Source organism: Lissotriton helveticus, chromosome 5_1 (genome assembly GCF_964261635.1).
Source record: "Lissotriton helveticus chromosome 5_1, aLisHel1.1, whole genome shotgun sequence".
Lineage (NCBI taxonomy): Eukaryota > Metazoa > Chordata > Amphibia > Caudata > Salamandridae > Lissotriton > Lissotriton helveticus.
Genome location: NC_136065.1, coordinates 667,064,737 through 667,070,736, shown reverse-complemented (window position 1 = coordinate 667,070,736; position 6,000 = coordinate 667,064,737).

Sequence of the window (6,000 nt, the reverse complement as noted above, 5' to 3'; positions counted from 1 at the left end):
ACCTGTTGAGTAAGATTTAACACCGTAAATACCTCGGATAATTTGACGGATTGAGGGCTGCCTGCAGTGTCGTTAGCCCAGTAGTTAAAATCACCGATCAGTAACATTTTTGCATGATTGTTTAATAAATGAGCTACCTGTTCGTCCAAGGACTGTGGGAAAAAAGGCATGCTTTGAGGGGGCCTATAGAGCAGATCACAAATCACAGGGGCTGCATCGGGTTCTATTTTGACAACAAGGTTATCTACTGATGGTAGGTCTAGCGGTGTTAAGGCAGTACATTTATGATTATAGTGTATTATATCGGGTACACCTCCGTCCACTTTCCCCTGAGGGCGGTTGGCTTGGAGCATGTAGTAGTCCATGGGTAGGGCTGCCAGGATGTCAGGTGAATAATCATGAGAGAGACAGGTTTCTGTTAGCAGAAGGATGTCAGGCTGCTCGAGCTTTAGTAGGAGAAATATATCTAGCTAGTGCTTTACCATTGAGCGGGTGTTTCGATATATGTATGTATGTGTCTTGTAAAGCGCACTGCTGCCCTGAGGCGTCGTGGCGCTGTAGACCGCTGGGGAACCCGTCCTGGCTATCCCTGTGAGATGGTCCCTACTGGGTATCTCCAATGTGAAACCAAGCATCCCCGGCGAATGTGGGGGGCCGTTGTAGAGATGAGGCAAGCTAATGCCCAGAGTTGCCGAGTGTGATCCCTGGTTAGAGTAGGCACCGAGGCGACCCTGGTCCACGACCCTGCCGCGTCGGGAAATGAACCCTGGTCCCGGGCCGTTCTCTGCTTCTGGGTCTGCCGCCTCTAACCAGTGAGCCACACCACTCCACTTAGGACGGATAACTTCCGGGCTCCATTTCCCTTTTGTGGTCGGGGGGGTCCTGCACTATAGGTAGAGCAAACTAGTTCAAGAAAGAATGTTCTAGTAGCCATAATCCCTTATTTGACTAGGCTGGTGCAGGAAGAGGGATTAGGTATGAGTTTGTGTGAGTGAAGCTGTTTCAGCTTAGCAGGGGAGCAGGCAGTTATTTGGGCATAATAACTACCCCCTGGCCCCGGACGACTGCAGATGGGCTAGCCTTTGGCACGCAACTGGCGCGCCCGCTGCTACTGGCATTAAATGGCCGGTAGCAGCATTACCTCCACCCCCTACTCTGAGATAGGGCGCCCGAGTGGGTGTAACACCAGGAAGTAACTGGGCCAAGGTCGAGTGTAAGAGGGATCGGCGAAATGAGGTAAACACAACAAATTCAATACAGTTGATAAAAAAGAGTTTTTTTAACTGTAGCAAACAGTTTTAAAATGTAGCCAACGATAAAAGTTTAGGAGTCAAACCGTAGGGAAGCGACACATTGCTCAGAGTGCCCGCTCCCACACTGCAACCAGCGTTAAACGGCCTGTAGCAGCCTTGGCTCTATCCCTCTCCTCTGTGATAGGGCGCCCGCGTGGGCGTAACACCAGGAAGTGACTGGGCCGAGGTCGAGTGTGAGAGGTATCGGCGAAATGAGGTAAACACAACAAATTCAATACAGTTGATAAAAAAAGAATTTTTTAAAATGTAGCAAACAGTTTTAAAATATAGCCAAGGATAAATGTTTAGGAGTCAAACCATAGCCATACCTGCGCACTTTGAAACCTTTAATCCTGCTATCTTAAGAAAGCTGGTTTAGAGTAAGTGCAGGGCTCCAGTGCCCTTGGGAGTGGAGAGAGAGGCTGCTCACTCCAATAAGGGTTCTGCTGTCAAGCTGGTGAGAGGAGCATGTCGATTGGTCAAGGGAGTTTCCTGGTGGCCGGGCCGCAGCGCGACGAGGTCTGTGGCAGGAGGTCCTGTTTTCAGTTAAGTGTTTTATTATAACATATTTTAATTTATATTTGCCCGAGCCCCTTAATTTTGATACATTTTTATTTTGTTTCAGCGCCCCCCCCCCCTTCCTGTTGATGACAGCCACCACTGTTCAGCAAGCCAAGAGTGGTGATCGGAATCGTGAAATTCTTTTCCAATATAAACCAAGAAAGAGATCACATTTCATGTCATTATCAAAGATGATCCAGAGGCCAGCATGTAGCAAGGTCTCAGAGATGGTTTGCATAAACAAGATCACCAAGCAGAGTCAGAAAGAACTCTACTCTCCAGATCAGTAAGTTCCACCAGGGGTTACTATGCCTCCTTCTACTTGAAGCCAGCGCTTCCATTTGATACCACCAAAAAGCTGAATATTGGCGACAAGTGGACTGCCGGGATAGAGACCTCTGATGATTTCATCAATGCGATTGAAGAAGCAGATAAAAAGAAGATTATCAAGTACATTAAGAATCTTGCTGGTGAAGGTGTAAAAAGGTCATCAAAAAAATTATATGAGCTGATGAAATTACAAACAGTCAAATTAAATCAGCCTTGAATCTCAAGTTCAATCCAATGCCAAATGTAGGTTACAAAAGGTACATCTTTAGTCAAGAATGATAGAAAGCTAGTGAGACCATCAACAAATTTGTTGAAAGACTGGATACGCTCATCAAACAATGTAATTTAAATGAATTTAATGATGAGGAAGCTATACCCCTCAGAGAGATTGTTGGATGCTTTATCAGATTTGTTCTGATGATGAATGCTGAGAGAAATGCTTAGTTTGGAGCGAGTTCTCGTGGCTGCCGGAGCTGAAGAGTGTTCTGAGAGACAAGCTGCTGACATGGAGGTCAGAGGTGCCCAGAGTGAATGTTAGAAATTGGGTTTCTGGTTGACAGAAGGAGGCACCCTGTCCAAGCAGGAATCACAATCCTAGTCAGGTTAAGTGTAGTACACATCAAAAGTTTACCTGTGCTCCCCCCCTGGTAGCTTGGCACAGAGCAGTAATGCCAAACTGAAGAGGCACTGTGTAAAGTATTTATACAAACACGCACAGTAACACAGTGAAAAAACACCAAAAATATACTTGACACCAGTTTAGAAGCATAGTCAATATTTATCTGAGTACAACAAGGCCAAAATGACAATAATACAACATACGTTAGTCAAGATATGAATTGTGCAAGATTCAATCAAAATGCAGTGCTTATAAGTCAATTGCTCCAACTGGGGCTATATGGTCGTGCTTGACTGAGACAAATCCAAAAGCAGACCCTCTGTCAATACCTTGGATGCATCGAGGCTTAGGGATGATGCATTGAAATACGGAGGTGATGCATCACTGTTGCAGGCGATGTGTCAGTTCTGAAATCGGGCAAAGTTGTTGATGCACCAATGTCAAGAGCACTGTGCATTGGTTCCAAGGCATCAATGTCAAACTGATGGACTGAAGGCTATCCATCAATTAGAAGCCACGCCAGGCCAGGGATGCATTGGAGTTGGGATGGTTCATCTCAGACGTCAGCGAGGCATGGTCCAAGGCTCACTCAGCAGCGGTGATTCATAGGTGCTGCATCAGCAAAGTCAGGCTGTTAGTTGAGGTTTCTGTGTAGCGCACTCAGCAAAAGGTGTCCACTGCTTTGGATGAGGCAGTGGTAATGCGTCGGTTCTGCAGAGACTGCACCAGTTCTGAATAACACTTCGGTGTTAAAGCATTGGTTTCTTGGGTTGCAGCACCAAACACTCAATTCCAAGGGCCCAGAACTGGATTTGGCAACATTTGGAGAGCAGGACTCACAGCAGAGGAGCCCAGGTGCTGGTAGCAAGATTAAGGTGAAGTATTTGATATTCTTGAGACTTGAGAAACAGAAGGCAAGCACAAACAAGCCCTTGCAGAACGTTTAGGGACGTAAGATGTAGAGAAGAAAGTCCAGTCCTTTCACTCCCAAACAAGAAGCAGTAGGCAGCACACCCACACAGCAAAGCAAGCAGAAAAGTGACAATCCCTCTTGGCAGCACAGCAGCTCTTCTTCCTGGCAGAAAGCCCTCAATCCAGAAGTGTTATGAGTATTTGCTGTCAGAGGTCCAGTGCGTATACCCATTTTAGCCTTTAAAGTAGGGAGACTTCAAAGAAAGGTCTTTGTAGTGCACAAGACCCAGCGCTTCCTGGCCTTGGCTCCAGACACACTACAGGGGGATATGCAGCTCTTTTTGTGGGGACAGGCACAGCCTTATTCAGGTGCAAGTGTCAGCTCCTCCCTCTCACTCTAGCTGAGGAAGACCCATCATCCTGGTGAGGGACCATCAGGATATGCAGGGCACACCTCAGCTCCCTTTATGTGTGACAAACGAGAGGGAATGCAGAAAGCCCAGCTGTCATTCAACCCAGGCGTGAATTCTAGAAATGGCAGTGGCCAGAATTGTTAAAGTAAGAACATGTCAACTTTCAGACCTGCAATTTCAAAAATAAAATCCCTAAAAGATGTGTTTTTAAATTATGAGTCCAGAGACACCAAACTTACTCTTTCTATATTTTCCTAATCGGAGGTTACTCTTGTAAAGTGTTACAAGGCAGCTCAAATGCAACCTGTAGTAAAAAAACAAATGTAGCAGTTGTCCACTGCCAGGTCTTGTAATACTCAAAAGTGCATGTCCTGCCTTTTAAATACACTCCACCTTGCCCATGAGGCTACCTAGGGCGTACCTTAGGGGTGATGTGTGTAATAAAAAGGGACGGCTTGGGCCTGGCAATAGGTGAACTTGCCAGGTCAACATGGCAGTTTAAAACTGCACACACAGGCTCTGCAGTGGCAGGCCTGAGATGGGTTTGAAGGGCTACTTATGTAGATAGCATTAGTGCTGGAGGCCCACTAGTAGCATTTGATTTACAGGCCCGGGGCACATGTAGTGCACTGTACTGGGGACGTATTAGTAATCAAATATGCCAATCAAGGAGAAACCTAATACCATTACATTTTACACACAGAGCACATGCACTTTAGCACTGGTCAGAAGTGAAAAAGTGCCCAGAGTCCTAAAAAACAGCAACAACAATGTTCAGCACACAGTCAAAACAGGTGGTCAGAAGTCAAAAAGACAGGAAAATCATGTCAAAAGATACCAGGTCTAAAAGTGAGTCAATGAACATGAAAATGAAGGCAAAGCACAAGTCCGCGGGACGCAGAGTAAATTGTTTTGCTTCAGGTGTGGATTTTAGTTTTCTCACAAATGTAAATTTTCTGCTATTGGGCAAATCTGCAAAGGCTGTGGAAAAGTGAAACCATTTTGTAATGGTTTAGAAGTCGAAAGAAAAAGTGAGTGTGTCACAGGCTGAAGACAAAAGAGCTGCTTGAAGCAATGTTCGCGGCCATTGCCCATGAGGCTAAGCGGCCATATGAGCTGAGTCAAATCGACACCAAATTAAGTTGATAAATATCTAAATCTTGGTCAAACAGTTCTTCTGTATCAATATAAGTGAAGAAGATGGTTGTGCCATGTCAATGTTTACCTAAGCGAGATGTGCACATGTTGGACTGGCCGCCTGCAAGGAAAAACACTGGTCTAAGAAAAGTCGACATGACAAAGCACGAAAGTCATTCAAACATTGTCCGAAAATCACACTAAAGGTGAATGGCTGTTCAATGCCTTTCATTATTGAAAGTGGTGTGTCAATAAATATTATGCCCGAGGAGAAATATAATGAACTGTCTCCATTGCCCCAACTTATGCTATCAAAAAATAAACTGTATACGTGGGCTGCATCAACACCACTAAAAACACAAGGTTCATTTGTAGCACCAATGAAGAATAAGCAAACAAACATACAAGGGACCCACGTCTGGGCATACCTTCCAAACTTAGGGCAAACAAGGCAAACACAAGGAGATGACGGACGGAGCGCTGAAGTTGATGAGGGCTGTTAGCCCGAGACCGGTCACAGGATGCTTGTTTCCAGTCCAGGGTAGACATAGCTTGGTAGGTCGGGCTGGACTGTTCCCATGAGGCACACAGTCAAGACTGATTTGCATATAGCTGTGTCAGAATTGGGGTGGCGAAGTCAGCTAAAGAACGATGATGAATTAAACCCAGATCTGTGACTGGGGGTGAGTGTCTGAAAAGTTTCAGCGCTCCGTCCATCTTCTCCTTGTGTTTGCTT